This window comes from Leiobunum rupestre, chromosome 7 (genome assembly GCF_980474605.1).
Source record: "Leiobunum rupestre chromosome 7, qqLeiRupe1.1.hap1, whole genome shotgun sequence".
NCBI lineage: Eukaryota > Metazoa > Arthropoda > Arachnida > Opiliones > Sclerosomatidae > Leiobunum > Leiobunum rupestre.
The window spans coordinates 874,922-894,445 of NC_143390.1; the positions used below are offsets into that span (position 1 = coordinate 874,922).

The 19,524-nt window shown below is 40.5% G+C and overlaps 1 protein-coding gene across 1 annotated transcript in view; it reads left to right on the forward strand.

The window, feature by feature from the left end:
* The first annotated feature begins 2,694 nt into the window (after window positions 1-2,694).
* LOC149933856 (death-associated inhibitor of apoptosis 2-like) overlaps window positions 2,695-19,524 on the forward strand; it is a 106,377-nt gene continuing 89,547 nt past the window's right edge. The window contains exon 1 of the mRNA XM_090153916.1: window positions 2,695-2,724. The gene's annotated coding sequence lies outside the window, so the exon portion shown is untranslated. The remainder of the gene's footprint in view (window positions 2,725-19,524) is intronic.

Genomic DNA, 19,524 nt, shown 5'->3' on the forward strand with positions numbered 1-19,524 from the left:
ATGTAGTTTGTGTTTTTGGAAATTATATGCCTGAATCTTCCGGTTTAAGTTCTGATAGAATTGTACGATTTTATATAAAAAATAATTATTTATGTAAATATTAATTATGAAATATGTATAGTAGAAATGTTTATATAAAATTTGCATAATTGAGGACGTGTGAATATATAAAAATAGTAAACTTAAGGTTGTTTTTGTTTAATTCCCGACTTTTTTTAGGTATATGTTCATATTATAGCCGTCCTCAGGTTATCTATATAAAAACAAATGGTTGTATAAAAAAAATGATAAGAAAGAATAATAAAATTGTTGATTTAAAACAGAATGTTTGAGTTTTCTTAAATTTATAACATATACATTTCTACATGGTTTTATTTCATTGTAATAAAATCTCTAACACTTATGAATAGATAATTGTATAATTGATTTACACATTATTAGAGTTAGAAATTTAGTCTTAGCAATTTACACTTTGCCTGTTTCTTAGGCCCGAGGTTTGCTTTTAAAACATCAATGCAATTAAGTTAAAAATATAAACACAATACAACTAATTTAATTATTTTTAACTGAATTGAAAACCTTGATATATTTTTTTTTAAAACTGTGTTTTTATGTTATACAATTTCAAATGCAGGTATTGTGTACAGTACAGTACAAATGCATAATTTAATGAAGCAATTCTAATTTTAATACTTATATTTAATGAAATAGGAAAAATCTATTTCTAAAACCCTATTTTGTAACTCAAAAGGAACTTAAAGAAACTGGAAGAGTTTCACATGAAATTGGGATTAGTGAGCAGCCATTATCACGTTACAATATGGTTTTTGTTATGGAACCAATGACAATAAGCTTTAAACTTGGCTTACTTTGATAAAAAACGTCTCTTATTCCCCCAAGAACATGTATATTTATCGAGAATGTACTAGCTCTATTGGACATTTTGGAGGAAGGGCTAACTAAAATCTATGCTTGTTTTACGAAATTAATTAGCGTATTTTTAAAAAAAAAACCATGTATTCTTAACAAATGCATTCATGTTAGGATATGATTTATGGAAAATGTACTTTCATGGGTTAGGGTTAGAAATTTAGTCTTAACTATTTACACTTTACAGGTTTTTAGGTCTAGCTTTAATTTTTTACGTATTGGAAAATGTATTTCAGCGTATTCTTATAAAAAAAAAACAGTAAGCATCGAATATATTTCCGAATTAATTAATATTTTCATACAATAAACTATAAATTGGCTTATCTTTGATAAAAAAAACCGTCTCTTATTCCCAAGAACTGGTTTATTTTTCGAGAATGTGCTAGTGCGATTAGATCTAATGGTAGTAAGACGCCCTAACATTTATGCATAGGGGCTCGTGACGTACCGATTCTCACGTGACTTGTTCATTTTTCCGATAAGATAGCTGAACTTTGTTTTATTTGACGATACAATCGGAAAGGTTTGTGTAGAAATTCTGTCTTGTCCCATGTTACATTTTCAGCCTTTTGGAGCGTTCATTGTACATACAAAGTAAGAATTTTTCATGAATATTTATTGTATTAGACAGTATTTGAACTTTAAGGCATATTATACTTAGTATATCAAATTTAGGCTTACCAGGTAGGAATCTGAATTAGAGTTAAAAATTAAATTTAGTATTTTGCTTTTTTTAGGCCAAGATTAGCGTAGAAAGTAATTTACTATTTTGTTTTTGTTGTAGAGTATATATTTTAGACAATTAAGTTATTGAAAAAGCGTTTAAAATGAGAATGGTATTTTGAAAACGTTTCTACCGTAAAATTGTAACTTTTTTCACTGTAGTTCGCAAAATGGTATTAATAGTATACTAAAAGTTTTCGTTATCTCAATAAAGAGTCTTAGCATTGGGAATAGTCATTGAAGGTCACGCTGAAAAGTAAGTTATAATAATAATAATAATAATCAGCTAGGCTATTTTATTATATTTAAAATGAAATTTTTAGGCATTCTTTTATATATATATATATATATATATATTGGAAATGTATTAGACAGAAATTAGGCCTAGTAGGGGTAAGATTAGCGTAGAAATTAAGTTACTATCACGTGACTCGTTCATTTTTCTGTGCACGCGCACGTTTAATAAGATAACTGAACTTTGAGCAATGGATTTTTTTCCACCGGCACTTAATATATGCCGTCAGTGTAGTCATGGGATTTTTCACTCTTAATAAATACTTTAAAATGTAAAAAATAAGACTCGTTATTGAAAAAAACATAACACTTAGCCATTTTTTAGCAATCTTCTACGTAACTCAATTTTCCAAGAGGATTGTTTTCCGTAAACATTTTCAAGTGAGAGCTCGATTTTGATATCGTCAACGTGGTATTTCCAAAACTCTCCTTCGAGTAGCAAAGGGTTTTTTCCAAATACTCAAGTGGGTTAATATGTGTCGTCAATCATTAGAGGCAGTTTAAACTGTCAGAGAGAGACAGCCAATAGAATTTGAGGGTTATTTGAAGTTTAGATCACGTGATGAATTATTCTCAACAAGATAGGAATAAATTAATTTTCCATGCGTCATTTCTCTACGGCGCATTGACGAGTAAAGACCTGCTGACGGATCGCTCAGTCTTTTCTACAGCTCGACAATGGATTTCTACCCGTAAAGTAAGTAAGTAACTATTTTTTTCTTTGTAATAGACTATATTTTTAGACATATTTAAAACAATTTGCATATTGAAAAAAGCGTTTATATTGAGAATTTTAGCGTAGAAATTAAACCATATTGATAAAATTAGGTTTAGTAGACTTAGGGGTAAATGTAGGCTTAGAGAATGTATCATTTGAAACTATAGAACGTATTTGGTCTAGATCAGCTATGGACATCGAAGTGTATCGACTTGAAACTTTTCGTCACTGGAAAAATCCCCACGTTACTAAGGAGCAACTAGCGAAGGCTGGATTCTACTATATTCAGCGGGGCGATGAAGTACGATGTTACAAGTGCCACGGCGTATTAGAAGGATGGGAATCAGGAGACGTACCAGAATGGGAACATGCCAGATTCTTTCCACACTGTCCGTCGAGGGATAATTCACCATCGGAAAAAAAAGTACATCTCGCTAGAATGGGACATTCCACCGACGCCAAAAGCAACTACGGTCGCTGACAAATACATCTCACCTGTACCTGAAGAAGAAGAAGAAGACGATACTGCTGCTAAACACTACAAATACGTGAGTTAGAACTTTTAATTAAATTAAGTTGCAGGAGATCGTTTCACCCCATTTAAATGCCTGTAAACTTAACTACTTTAATTTGTTTTAATTGTGTAATGTACAAGATAACCATCTAATGGAATATCTGATAGTACCTACTAACATGTAAAACAAAGTTCTAAAATAAAAAATTAAATGTAAATAACTTGTTTTTATTGCCTAGAGATTAGAAAATTAAGGAGTTCTGAAGCGATAAGCAAACGGGTAAAAATCTAATCTCCAGATATCTGCGCGAGGAAAACTAATTTTGGAGAATGGGGATGGGGGAAAGCAGGGATGTACCCAAAAATGGACCAAAATGGACCAAATGTACCCCAAAAACGACCAAAGTCACCATTTTCGGCCCTATGTACCCCATTTCGGACCAAATGTACCCCAAACTGGACCTTTTAGCTTTATTGAAATGTTAAACTCCCATAGAGATTCCCCTAAAAAGAATAATAAACTGGCGGTCCAATTTTGGGTACATTAATTATTTCGGAGAGATAAAACTAATTCTGGCAAACTGCTGCGATTTATAGCGAATGGGGAAAAAGCCAATTTCTAGCGATTGGGTTCGATAGTATGAGAGATAACAATTATGGTTGTTTTTATTGCCTAGAGATGGGGGAAAGCAACTGGTGATTAGAAGGGGTGAAAGCAATGGGGGAAAGGAGCTGGTGAACGAGAGATAAAGTATCCAGTGAATGGGGTTTGGGGGAAAGCAACCGGTGAACGGGAGAATCTGGTGATTAGAAATTCTGGTGATTGAGATGGGGGAAAGCAACCCGTGAACGAGAATCTGGCGAATAGAAATTCTGGTGATTAGAAATTCTGGTGATTGAGATGGGGGAAAGCATCTGGTGATTAGAAATTCTGGTGATTAAGGGAGGAACGAGAATCTGGTGATTAGAAATTCTGGTGATTAGAAATTCTGGTGATTAGAAATTCTGGTGATTAGAAATTCTGGTGATTGAGATGGGGGAGAGGCGCGGGTGGGGGAGGAACGAGAGAGGCGCGGGTGAACGGCGGGAGCCAAGCTCTTTGTGTCCTTCCGGTGATTGAGAATGAAATTCTCAATCACCGGATGGACATACTCCTCTCTCATAGCCAATCTATTTTATTAATTATCCAACCAAAGTTACCCTTGCTATAACTGTACACCTCCAAAGAGCCCACCATAGCCTATAACTATTAAGAATCTTAATAAAATTACCAATGCTTATATAATTATCATAATTGATTTTGATGCCACTAAGTACAATAATACAACTTGTGAGAAACCCGACCAAATAAATTCTATACATACGGCACCGGGAATTTAGTGCGCGGGTCAGATTCCTTAAATTCCAATCGGTACTTTTTGGAACTCCCCTCCTTCTAGCTTGGAGGAATAAAACCAGTATACAGGAGTTGCGGAGAGCTGCGAAATCGGTTTCGTCAGTGACCGTGAACTAGCGCGAGACGGAGGGGTTCAAACGCGACTAGCGCCAACTGCATACGGAATTTTGCAACTATTCTCATTTTATAGCATTGTTTTCGCGTCGTCTGGTTTGTTTTGAAACATTTCTAAATTCCTTGCGCCTTTTTCCAAAATGACTCGTATTTGTTTGGAGGAATAAAACAAACCAGATGAAGCGAAAACAATGCTATAAAATGAGAATAGTTGCAAAATTCCGAATGCAGTTGGCGCTAGTCGCGTTTGAACCCCTCCTTCTCGCGCGAGTTCACGGTCACTGACGAAACCGATTTCGCAGCACTCCGCAACTCCTGTATACTTGTTTTATTCCTCCAAGCTTCTAGATTCCACGGCTCCCCCCCCCCGAAAGTTATAGTGTCGTAATAACCGTCTTATATCATGGATGTTATGTGCGTAGGAAGACAATATGGAAGTCACCGCTAAAATATTTTACGAAATCATAGTGAAAAAGCCCACTACCATGAGTCAAATTTCAAAATTTTAACTGCGGAACTGTAGTGCTCGGCGATTTGAATAATGAAGAACTCTCTGAAGTCTATAACCTTATTTGTTTCAGTTATTTTATTCGGATAAACAATTAAGTACTGTTAACCGAAAACTATTATTATCCGTATAGATAAATCTGACAAAGAATAAATTTTTCATGTACCCCGAATGTTCTTTCGTAATAAAGATATTTGAAAAATAAAAATCAGCGATTATTTCAGTTAATGAATAAAAAACATTCTTTATCAGTCTTATCAATTAACCACTTTCTAGCAAAAAAAAGATATTTTTAAAGAATATATTTTTATATTTTTGGTACGATTAATTTGAAGAGCAGCTAACCGCTGAAGATTGATCGGTTTTTTTTAAATATAATTTTCATGAAATATAATTATTCAAAAAAACCTATTAGAAAAATAATATTTGCCGTAAATCGATTACGACAAATAATTAAATTGATTTGCTAATCTAAAAAAATAAGTACTTTTTAAAATAAAATAAATAATTTATATTCGGTTAATTTTTTCTCGAAAATATATCATTAACCGACCGAAAATTATAATTTTAGGTATTACCCCGGAGTATCAATTTTCTCGGATAATGGATGGATAATGCCGACCACTAGAAACATTAATATTGTATTGGAATATTGGCATTTTTTATTTCTTACATCATAAAATTATTATAAAACTTTCCAAATATATAAAAGGAATTACGTTTTGGCATGACGAGTAAGGGAACATAATAAGATTTATACTTTTCCTTTTTCGTAACTGATGACAGACTGCCTAATCAAAGAGTATAAAAACTACGTAACCTAGAGATATAATGACGGCCGAAAGCAGTAAAGGAAGTTGTAGCAACCGGGGGGAAGGCACTCAGTGAATTTGCACTTCAAATTTCGGTACCGCAGCGCCACTACGGCAGTTTTAAGTGGCAATCATTTTGATTTAGTTCAACATTCTTGAAAATTCCTTAAGGACTTGGCTACCTTTAGGACTTGGCTACCTTTAGGACTTGGCAAGGTTAGAAAACAAACGCCTTATTCTTCAATTTTTGAAAATAAACACCGAAACAACGAATCCACAAATTCTAACTAAAAAAATCACGAAACAGTAACCAATTACTGTCACTTTTTTGAATTGACAGATATTAGGCAATTAAATATCCAAAATGCCAAATTTAGCACCTCCGCAACACCGTAACTGTCATTTTTCTCCGGTATTATTATTTATTGTACTAAAAACTGCCGTAGTGGCGCTGCGGTACCGAAATTTGAAGTGCAAATTCACTGAGGGCCTTCCCCCCCGGTTGCTACAACTTCCTTTACTGCTTTCGACCGTCATTATATCTCTAGGTTACGTAGTTTTTATACTCTTTGACCTAATGCACACTTCAACTTCGCTTCCTTTCGCCTACTGCATTGGGCGTTAAGAAAACCCATTTAGAACTCCTAAGAGTTTTAAATGAACAATATTCGGAACTGAGCGCCTTCGTTACTCGTTTAGGTATCCAACCAAATTATAAAATATCCAAGTTTATATTAAAAATAGTTTGCTCGAGTTTCTATTGAATTGGAAAGTGCATTCTATTTCTACCGAATTCTGAATATTAAGGATAACATGGCACTTCAATTACTGTGTCTTTAATGATTATCTTCATATTGAAATCGTGGGGTGGCGGAGTGGTTAGCACTTTCGCCTCGCAACAAGAGGAGCCGGGTTCGATCCCAACTTGTGGCACTGAGGTTAACGGTAATAGTTAGTGTAGGCCCTACACTAACTATTACCGTTAACCTCAACAAGCTCCCTACACTGTAGGGAGCTGGTGGCTCGCAGGGCTAGCCACCACCCTCCTACGCATTGTAACCCGGCCACCTGAACTAAAGGCTTTAAAAGTCGCTCGATGACTTAGGCCTAGGGTGGTGCCTCGGGTATTAGCCTAGCTGATTATTATTTAAAAAAAAACTAAAAAATATTCGATAAAAACGATTAACTAGGGTGGTGGCTTGTAATTCCGGACACTTTTTAAAAATCGATAGAAACATAACCCAATAACTAATTTGATATGAATACTTTATAGCGTATTCCATAGTTTGAACTTTCGCGCGTCTTTTAAACCTATTTCTAGTGAAAATCATTTGATATTTATATTTCTATGACCTTTTTCCTGAAGCTAGTACCCGCTTCTAATTCCGGACACTTGCTTCTAATTCCGACCTAGAGGGTTTTATTTCCGACCACTGGCCTCTAATTTCCGACCACTGGCTTGTAATTTCCGACCACTGGCTTCTAATTTCCGAACACTGGCTTCTAATTTCCGAACACTGGCTTCTAATTTCCGACCACTGGCTTCTAATTGTCAACCACCGGCTTCTAATTGTCAACCACCGGCTTCTAATTGTCAACCACCGGCTTCTAATTGTCCGACCGCCCTCTTCTAATTCTGGACACACTAAAATATTATAATTTTCATATTTAAAAATTACCTAGACTATAATAAAAATTTAAAATTATAATAAAAAAATAATACAAATTAAAAAATTATAACACGAATTAAAATATAATTCACGATATAAATAATATAAATGTGAAAAATATTTAAATATATTAAAAATTAAAAATTAAAAAATATATTATAAATTATAAATTATAAATAAAAAATATATCAAAAGTTAAATTAAAAGTTATAATGCAAAAAAATAAAAAGTTATAAATTAAAAATTATAATGCAAAAATATATATAAAAATATATTAAAATTACAAATTAAAAATAAACTAAAATTACAAATTAAAAATTATAAATATAAATATTTTAATAAATATAAATATAAATTTTTTAATGTAATAATAAAAAACTAGTAATTAAAATTATATATAACTTTACCACAATAACTTTTTTAATTGGCAAACAAATTGAATTAGGTAGGTAGGGCGTACACAAAAAACAAACAAAATTTTTAAGATTATTTTAATCGTGAAATTATTTTTTTTTATTAATGATCGTGAATAGAAAGATTGAATCGTAGAACCATACTCCAACTTTTATGTCTCGCGCATCTCTCGCGCTACAGTGGCCATCTCATTCGTTGACGTCTCTGTGTTAACCTATGAGCAAAAGATGTGTATGACGTCAGCGCCCCTAGCGGATTATTATTTTTAGTATAGTTTTTACATTGAAGTCAATAAAACAACCGAGCGTGGCGCTGACCTCCTACACATTATAGGGGGAAAATCCTTGCTCGCGGAATTTTGACGAATGTGTTGGCCGCTGTAGCGCGAACAGCGCGTGATCAAAGTTGGCCGTGGTAGAACGAACGACAAATTTCCAACTTAGCGCATTATCTGAGAGGCGATGGTTTAGAGTTATTTGGGAAAAAATGAGGGGGTGAAAGGGTGGTGAAATAACGCGTCGTCAGCTCTTAAAGTGCGGGAAAACTTGTGGTTGTATTATTTCGGATATAATAACGTTCTAAACAGTCTTGATTAATATCGTTTAATTCAATTTTATTATCTATAAATTACGAATGAACGAGTGACCTTTCAGGGTGTCCGGAATTAGCTGCTACGTAAAGGTTTTTATAATAACTTGTAAATAACTAAATTCTAGGACAAAATGAACACGCGTATGTTAGTTTTGTAAGGAAAAAGTTTAATTTTTAGCAGAAATAAAGGTTTTTATCACCCGTTCACTGTGGACGAGATCAGATGAGAGCTTATTTCGAGAGGCGCTTGGGGCGGTATTCCCACAAAATTGGCATTAACTTAATCGGGCGTTTTAGGCCTGTCGTTAAATATTAATAATATAATATCAGGAACGTTTTACACGATTTTGAAATTGTTTTCTACGTATAGCCCGGTTCCCGGGGCCTAAAATACATATTTTTAAGAAGGCCTACAGCCATGAAAATTAAAAATAAACAAATGTAAACAAAAGTGTCCGGAATTAGAAGCGTCCGGAATTACACGCCACCACCCTACATTAACAATTAGAGTGCTTTCCTTCATCATAATCGGTGATTTCAATTTACCCACTATTGACTGGGTTATTATTATTATTATTATTATTATTATTGAGTGGGGTGGCAAGCCAAACACTTCGACCTAAGGTCCATTGTGCATCCCCAAACTGGTTGACTTAAATAAGTCCAATTGCGGACATAAAGCTTAAAATCTGCCCGGCCGTGATATTAGAGACGTCATACGTCTCCAACCGATGCATACCCAAATGCTCAAACCTCTGGGCTGCATAGTAATCGCAGCTACAGAGTACATGTGAGGCAGTTTCCTCCTCGGCTAGACAAGATCTGCAAATCGGGTCATCACTGACCCCAATAAGCGTTAAATGTCTGTTAAGATGGCAGTGACCTGTAAGTAGGCCAGTAACAATCCTAATACTGGACCTAGAGAGCGAGAGTAACTCTCTAGCTCTCTCCCTAGATGGGTCAAGAGTGAACTCTTTGGCCTGCCTTTGACCTTCAATTTCAGACCATTGTCTGAGTTGACGATCCGACATAAACTTGGAGATTAAGCCGCGTACAAGTCCTCGGGAGATGGGGAGAGCAGGTTCTGGACCAATGAACCTAGCCCTCGCACCTTCCTTGGCCAAGGCGTCGGCCCTTTCGTTCCCAAGATGCCCCGGTACCCAACAAAGTTGAACTTTATTGTGCAACCCAAGAGTGCAGAGGAGATCTAAGCAGCTAAAAACCAGTTTAGAATGAATACTATACTGGCTGAGAGCTCTAAGAGCAGCCTGGCTATCTGAATAAATCTGGATAACCTTCCCATGATACCCCTGATGTAAACAGTGAGCAACACAGGAGCAAATGGCAAAAATTTCAGCCTGGAATACACAAGTGTGTATCCCTAGACTTTCATAAAAGTCAAAATTATTAGTAAGGCAATACATCCCCGCACCAGTGCCATAGTGTGTCTTAGACCCATCAGTGAACCAGACGATCTCTCCTCTGGTACCGAGGGTCAAGTGACTCCACTCCGCACGGCTAGGGAAGTTGACCTCAAAAGGTTTACTAAAGTGGAGTTTAGTAACCATCAGATCAGAGCTCATTGTTAAAATCGGCATCTGATTGGACATATCTCGGAAGAGCTTGGTGTGGCTATGCTCCCAATTATTAGCCTTCCACCAGCCATTTTGGTTAAGCCTATAGGCACCTAAAAGGGCAGCTTCCTCAATAAAAAGGTGGAGAGGAAGCAAGCATATTCAGGAGTATTTCCAGAGAAGCGCTTGGGGCTGTTCTCATGGCTCCTGTAATGCCGACACAAGCCAGCCTTTGCAGAGTGCGCAGATCAAACTGCACCGTCCTTAAAGTAACCCTTGGCCACCAGACCACAGCTGCATAAGAGAGGATAGGTCTGATGATCATGGTGTACAGCCAGTACACAGCCCTGGGGCTTAAGCCCCAGGTCTTGCTAACAGGCACTTTTAGTTCTCTAAAATAACATTTTGCCCCTCTTCACTATGTAGTCAAGGTGTGGTTTCCATGTTAGTTTGCTATCCAGGATGACCCCGAGGTACTTCACCTCGGTGCTCTCCACTAGGTCCTTTCCAAATAAGGAAATACCCTCAAACATACCTTTTATCCTTCTACGAGTAAAAGGAACCAAGACAGTTTTATTAGGATTAACCATGAGGTTGACCTCCCTGCACCAGCTCTCAACTGATGCTAGGGCCCTCCTCATTACGTCCTTCACTGTTGCCGGGAATTTCCCAGTAATGATGATAGCAATATCATCGGCGTAACCGAAACAGCGGCATCCTCCCCTGTTCAACCTCCGAACGAGTTCATCCACCACCAGGCACCACAGAAGGGGAGAAAGAACGCCCCCCTGTGGGCAACCACGACTGGTGGAGACCATAAGGGAGTCACCCAGCAAGGAGGATACCACTTTTCGGTCAGTTAACATAGATTTGATCCAAAGGCACAATGTGTCATTGATACCAAACCTTTTCGCAGCCTTAAGTATAACTGCGCTGGAGACCTTATCAAAGGCTCCCTCAATATCAAGAAAAACTGCTAGCGCAATTTCCTTGTGCTCAATTGCTTTTTCCAGGCAGCTGTTGATACCATGCAGGGCGGTCTCAGTAGACCTGCCCTTCTGGTAAGCATGCTGCGCAGTCGACAGAGGAGAGTTGCAAAGAACCTCCTCCCTAATGTAGTTGTCCACCATTTTCTCCAGAATTTTTAGGAGAAAAGAGGTAAGACTAATTGGCCTAAATGCCTTAGCTTCCAGGTAATCAGATTCACCAGGCTTAGGTATGAAGATCGCTTGAGAAAGCTTCCTGGTGCTAGGTAAATGCCCTAGAGCAATACAAGCCCTGTATATTCTTAGCAGCATAGGGCATAGAATATCAATGCCCTCCTGTAAGAGGATAGGAAAAATCCCATCCGGTCCCGGGGACTTACAGGGTTTAAATGACTTTACAGCCCATATAAGTCTGGAATGCGTGGCTACCTTATTCGCCACTGCCCAATCTTCCCTTTTGGTTCGATTGATCCTCAAAGGGCGATTGTCAGTGTTACCATTGCTAGTGAGCTTAGAGTCCGGAAAGTGTACATCTAACATATGTGTCAGAGTGTCCTTACCGGACGTGGAAAAACTACCATCTTTCAACTTAATGGTGTCAAGATGCTTAGTATTATCATGTGCTAAAATTTTCATTAATTTGGCCGTACTGGGAACATCCGCTATGTTCTCACAGAAGTCTCTCCATGAAGCCTTCTTGGCATCGCGGATAGACTTGTGGTAGGTGGTGAGGGTGCGTTTATAGGCATCCCAATCACCCCCTTCTTTGCCCTATTAAAAAGCCTACGAGTTTCCTTGCGCAGCCTGCCAATCTCGTTGTTCCACCAAGGCACTAGCCTTGGCCGGTTGGCAGGCTTTGCCGGACAGTTGCGGTGATAGGAGTCGATAATGGACTGTTGAACGCGTTCAACAGCCAAATCAAAATCCAACACCGATGACAGCCGTGGCTTTTCACCCTTTAGGAAGAAATTTAAGTCTTCCCTGTAACCGGACCAATCTGTGCCCCTAGAGTTACGAATAGTGGTACAAGCCCATACAGGTTTGACCAGAATATTGAAGAAAATGTGTCTGTGATCCGACAAAGACGGTTCGTTAGACACATGCCAGTTCTTGATTTTATCTGCGACATTTACTGTACACAGTGTGAGATCAATGACCTCACTTCTGTTAGAAGTAACAAAAGTTGGTACATTGTTCTTATTCAAAATGTGAAGTCTGGTACTAACCAGATATTCCATTAAGTCGTTACCGCGCTGGTTGCAGTCTGAGCTGCCCCAGATTTCGTGGTGCGCATTAGCATCGCAACCGATGACTAGCCTCCTCCCCGAACCCTCACAGTAGCTGACGAATCTGGTCACCCCCTGCGAGGGAGGGGGGAGAGCATCGTCGTATGGTAGGTATGCCGATGCCATAGTAACCTCCCCACCTTCCGTGATGAGCTTTACCGTGGCAATATCCCTGGAGGTGTGCACTGAGAGCGGAAGGGCATGAATGCCCTTGCGTGTCAGTGCACAAGCCCTCGGTGTAGCTGAGTTATAATCATAGAATATATTACCTGCATTTTGGAGACCAAGTATCTTGCCATTGGCAGTCCATGGCTCCTGTATGAGAGCGACGTCGAAGCTCTCCTTTGCGAACCTCCTACAGAGAACTGCAGTGGCTGCCTTGCAGTGGTGCAAATTAATTTGCAGCACCTTTACACTCATCTTGGTTTAAGGTGAGCTCGGTTGCAGGCCTTAGATGTCTATTCAGACACAGTGGTGGCTGTGTTTGTGGAAACCCCAACACACCCACCGGTCTGACTTACATCCCTAGCCTGCCCCCCTGTTGCACCCTCCAGTGGTACAACCTCTTTGATCTCGTCGGTGTCCGACAAAGCAAAGGCCATTAGCTCCTCCACGAGATTATCTTCCATTGGAATGTCCTCTCCGGAGTCCCCGCCAGCCAGAGCCTCATCTTCCATCCTTGAGATCTCCAAGGCAGAGGGTTCAACTGAACCACCCTCTTTTACAGGATCCACCGGAGCTGTCGGGTCAGGTTCATGAAGTATCTTAAAGATACCACTGTCCAGACCCGTTAAGGCTCGGTGTCCTGCCTCCTTGATAGCCTTAACCGACTCTCCATCCACCTGGAACATCCAGCGGATGGCAGTCGGCTCATCGGCTTTATTTACGACCTTCCAACATTGCGTATTTAGCGCGTTGTTGTAGGTCCTGAGTCTACGAAGGAGGACATTGCCATCCTTGGTGTAGACGTCCTTGGTGCGGAAGGCTACCTTGAAAGGTTTCGGTAGGTCGACAGTCTTCATTACTGAAAGCCGTGACCCCCCGGAGACCAATTCCTTCTGGGTAAATCCTCCCACCAACCAATCCGCTGTAAACGCATCCTTACAGAGGTAGTGAATGGCGCCCCCAACCAGCTGAAAGTTCCCAAAACGAGGTAGAGGGTCTCCCAAAGGTGACCCATCTATCCGCTTCAGGACCTCACGCTGGATGGTACCCATTTCCTCTGCGGAGATGGTTTTCACAGGATAGCCTTGTTTAACGATGGCCATCTTTGTGGAGCTTAAGGTTTCGCTATAGGTTTGTTAGTGAGACTTCACCTTTTTGGAAACCTGAGACTGGGAATTGGGGGAGTCATTTTCCCTGGAACGTTTTGAAAGTGATGGCGGGGGGTCATCCTTACCAGAGACCTCCTCCTGCATCAATCTTTCCCTGCGGCGTCGGATCCGCTTTTGAGTTTTACTGAGGGGTTTCTCCCCCTTGTACCCTTGCTTCACCGACTGGGTCTTGCCAGAGGCAGACCCTTGAAGGCTAGGCTGGGTTCTTGTAGGGGAAAGTCCCCCCTCCAGGTTAGAAACAGGGGGGGGTAACATCCGAAGATGAACCCGCCCCTTGCTTTGGGTCGGGTTCTTTCGAACCCTCCCCTTGCTTTGGGTTGGGTCCTTTCGAACCCTCCCCTTGCTTAAGGCCGGGTTCTTTCGAACCCTTGCCCGGTTTTTGGTTTTTTTTTGTTTGTTTTTTTTGTGTTTTCATTTTGGTCCCACGAGAAAAGAGGAAAGTAAAAAAGTCACCGCCCTTAATCCTCTGTCCGGGCGGAAGGCTAAAATACAACGGGGTGTCGCCTGGTGCCCCGAGGGGATCGTTGACGATACCGTATTTACGCTTCCCCGGTACCACTCAGCCCTCAGCACGATACCTCACACCTTAGCTTAAGGAAGAAGCAGAGCCTTAGTTGGCCAGCATGAAGGGTTTCCCCTCCACCTGTTACTCCCTTCCACCACGAAGAGGTACAAGGTTGTAGTTTATGGAAGGGATTGACTGGGTTACGCTCACGAGTCCCTCGTCAGTGGCTTAAAGCTTTCTTCACACGCTGTTGGTCTTTCATTTTACCCAGCAAGTCACCGAGCCTACCAGGGTCAAGGACGTGGCCGCCAATATTCTTGACTTAGTGCTGGTCTCTGACGACAACCTACGTGAGGACATCCCCCATCTACCTGGAGTCAGCGATCTTGACATTCTCCTTCTCAGAATCCGAGTGGTTCACCCCCCGCCCAGAACCCTCCCTCGTTCCGTCCCTGACTTCAACAAGGCCGATTTCGTTGCTATGGAGAGGTCACTGGCAACAGTTAACCTGACGGCCACCCCTTCTATTGCAGAGGCGTGGAGCGCACTCACTACTAGCATCACCCAGGCGATCGCTGCCCATGTTTCGATGAAGAGGCTCTCCTCTCGACATAATCTTATGGGGGTCGGCTCCTCTCTCCGCCGCCTTATGCGTATCACGAAGCGACGCTATAACTCTTCTCGGCTGTACCTTACGGCTGCTAAAACGCAAGCCTTCACTCGACATCGTGCCATAGTCAAATACGCTCGCCATCATGTCGACAATTGGCTTCCAACCTGACTACCCACAGGAAGCAGTTCTACCAACTCGTCTCAATGAAGGTGAAAGGGACTGGAGTCCCTGACCTCTCCTGCTCATGGCAGTCATACACCACTCCAGCCGCCAAAGCCAATCTCCTGGCTTCCACCTTCTGGCGTTCTTTTCCATGTAGACACCGTTCCTCTCCTGGAACGACGTTCCCCACCAATGTTCAAAATTAACTACTCGGTCAAAGGCATTCACCAGATGCTCACAAAGGTCAAACCAAAAAAAACTCAGGGCCCAGACGGAATCGATGCTGGGTCCTTCGCAGGTGTGCCGATATCTAAGCCGCTCCTGTGACTGTCATTTCCCAGCTCTCCTACGACACGGGATAAATCCCGTATGACTGACGTCGGGCCAACGTCACGCCGATCCCTAAGGGTGGAGACAAGTCTGACCCAACGGATTACCGTCCGATTGCACTCCTGTCGCAGGTCCTCAAAGCCGACGAGAATGTCAGTGCGTCCACCATCTCGGCTCACTTCATCCAGCACAACCTCATGAGTCCGTCCCAGCATGGTTTCCTTAGTGGCTTCAGCACTGAAACCCAGCTCCTTTGCTGCGTTGACGCCTGGACTTCTGGGCTGGAACGAGCCGGTCGAGTGGATATCATTTTCCTTGACTTTCGAAAAGCCTTTGATTCGGTTCCGCATGAGCTCCTCAAGGCCAAACTTTACTCCTGCGGGGTCAGGGGTACAACCCTGAACTGGCTATCAGCTTACCTCGAGAGCAGGAAGTTTCGAGTAGTATTCCCTGGTGCCACCTCCGACTGGCTCCCTGCTTCCTCTGGCGTACCGCAAGGATCGGTCTTGGAGCCTCTCTTCTTCATCATCTACATCAACGACATCGTAGACAACAGCGTCTCTTAACTTTACATCATCGCTGATGACATTGCACTCTCCAGGCTGATCTTCTTGACACCGGACTACGTTGCTCTTCAATCCGACCTCGACGCTATCGGCAAGTGGAGTGAGCCGTGGCTGCTACCGCTAAATTCTGCAAAGTGCTCAGTTCTCTCTCTTCGAAGAGTTGGTCAGCCAGTTCACTCAGTGAAATATGTCCTTCAAGGCGCTGACCCGTGCACAGTCGCCTGTCAAAAATATCTCGGAGTGACCTTAACAGACACCTTGGAGAGGTTAACCCACATCAACCGTGTCATTGCCCAAGCAGCTAGGGCCTTGGGTTTCATCCGCCGACACTTGTCCCGCTGCTCCTTCGAAGTCGTTAGGAGTTAAAACCTATGTTCTTCCGATCCTGCAAGTGGCATCCACGCGGTTGACAGTATCCAGCGGCGTACCCTTCGCTTCGTGACCAGCGTTGGATTCGCGTGGAGTACGTCCATGACAAACGTGCTCAAGAACAACAAATGGGACACCTTAGCTTTGCGGTGCCGTCTTAAGCGTCTCATTATCATAAAAAGCGTGGTTCATCGCTCCTGTGGTGCCCTCGCCCCCCTCTTGGCGGTCCTGTCCGACTGGCATCACCCCCCAAGAGTGAATCGGGTCGCCTCTTTGATCCATCCGGGCTTCAGACTGGCCGTCCGCAAACATTCATTTCTCCCCTCCTCCATACAGGAGTGGAACTCCCTTCCGGATTACCCCAAGGGCATTTCCGGAAGGCCCTTGCTACTTACTAGGTCCTGTACGATAAGCACTGTTCCAAGACTCCAAGTCTCGACGTGATGAGTTTTTAACCCTTTGTCGGGCTTTTATCGAACTAAACGAGCTTCATGGCGTCAAGGAAGATCATAATTTGAATCACCTCCCGAATTCGAAAGTTGCGAAAATGAAAATAATTTAATATTCCTAATGAAAATAATACACTTTATAAATTTCAGATATATGACTAACAAGTAGCGTTCAAAATAAAGGAACTAAAAATTGATTATTGGAAATTTTTACTGTACTATTTTCAATTCGCCATACAGGGTGTTACGGATAAGAGTACCGAAACTTTATATATGCATTCTATGGGTCTTTATGAGTAAAAATGTCTAGTAAACATGGGTGCTAAAGTGCTTCGTTTCAGAGATTGGCTCCCAAAAAACTACCTCAAAACACCGGACACAGCCTTAAATCTGGCAAATAATATTCTTCCTTGAACCAAATTGTTTTCATTAAACTTTAAACTATCAATTGTTTAAGTGGGAAGGATATGGCATGTTCAAGTTCTGGTACGTCTCCTGATTCCCAGTTGCCTAAGATTCCATGGCACTTGTAACATCGTACATCATCTCCACGTTGAATGTAGTAGAATCCAGCCTTCACTAGTTTTTCTTTAGTGACGTGTGGATTTTTCCAGTGACGAAACGTTTCAAGTCGATACGTTTCATTTTCCATAGCTGATCTAGACACAAACCTAAATTTTCTCAATATGGTTAAATTTCTACGCTAAAATTCTCAAAATAAACGCTTTTTCAAAATGCAAATTGTTTGGAAAATTGTCTAAAATATATATATAGTTTACTACAAAATAAAAATAGTAACTTACTTTCTACGCTAATCTTACCCCATACAGGACCTAATTTAGGCCTAATTTTCTGTCTAATATAAAAGAACACCTAAAAATTTCATTTTAAATATAGTAAAATAATGTATGAAAATAGAAACTTACTATTTTCTCGTTGACGGTCGGAAATCCTTAAGCCTATGCCGTAAAATAGAGTTGACGAACGACTGAAAACGGAGCAAAAAACTGCGTGACCTTCAACGGCAATTCCCTAGGACTGAAAGAAAGAACGCTATGGGACGTGTAGATAAGACTCTTAAGATTAAAAGTTATTGAGATATCGAAACTGCAGCTAAGAAATGATCCGCATTGGTTGATGCCTACACTGACGGCATGTGTGGAAAACCCCCTATTGTTTTAAATATAGTAAAATAGAAACTTACTATTTTCTCTTTGACGGTCGGAAATCGTTAAGATTGTGCCGTAAAATACATCCGACGAACGGCTGAAAACGGAGCAAAAAACTGCGTAACCTTCCTCGACAATTCCCCAGGACTGAAAGAAAGAACGCTATGTGACGTGTAGATAAGGCTCTTGAGCTTATTCCGAACTAATAATAATCATGTGAAAAAAACCCATTGCTCAAAGTTCAGTTATCTTATCAATCATACGCGCACACAGAAAAATGAAAGTCACGTGAGAATCGTTACGTCACGGGAAATAGGGGAAGTTTCATCACTTGAGCCCTTTTATCAATATATTTAATTACGGATTATTTCAAAGTTTAGATGGCGCCATGGTTCTAAATACAGTAAGTCCTAAATAAAATATGGTAATGGTATGCAATAAAGAACGCAAAACGAATTTAAAGGTTAATTATAGTAGTTGGACTTATTATTTTTTTTCGAATGCGTCGGTTCTTTTTCCTCTGTTCTCCTACGTTTTTCAGTAGGAGAAGTAAACGCTACGATGTTGTTAGACTCGAGTTGTTATGAAGAACTAAAAGAGAATATAGCAAGAATTTCTTCAGTATCTTCCTCTTCTGTCGTGTCTATCTCCCTCTTTTCGATCTACAAAGTAAAAGTAAATAGAAATCAAATATAAGGTTTCTTAGAAGAGTGATTAAATATTAATAGCAATAATAATAATAATAAATGGACTTACATTGATGTAGTCTTTAGACATAGTACCAAGCTTTAAGAAAATATTTCCAATAGACGCTTGATTTGCTAAAAACATCTATATAACCTTTCCCAGGGTTGGGAACAATTTTCTGTTTAAACCAATTTTTATAATTACTAATAATTATAAGTTATGTCCTAAAGGAAAATGTTTTTCCTTTGCCAATACTATTTTTAACTGAAAACCTAAGAATAGGGCTTGAAATCGTCGGTTAGGAGTTGGTTAGCGAGTAAATATAAAGTTGGTTTTGCAGTGGCCCAACCAATTTTGGCACTCGGGAACAGTCCTTATAGAAAACTAACGAAAGCACGTTTGGGTGGGTGGTACACGGACCCACCGAATGCTTGAACACGAATGATCGAAGAGCAGTTAATACAGTTTGTGTTAACCTTATCAATACTTAATTTATCGAGCGAAAGGCTTACCGAGCGGTACTGAACGTCAGATTCGTCCCTACGACGGGATAGATAATCGTAAATATAGTTTCCTCGAAGACCAGGGTGGCACCCCTTAAGAGGGTAGCACTCCCTAGATTAGCGTTGTTGGGAGCGTTGATCGGCGCTCGCCTAAGTACCCGTCTAAAGAAGTTATTTCCGGTTCAAGAATCTTATGTTTTCTATTGGAGTGGCTCAACAACCGCAATTAGCTGGATAGAGGTTCACCAGAAGATTAGAAGCCCTTTGTCGCCAATAGGGTTTCCGAAATCCAACGGAACCAATGATT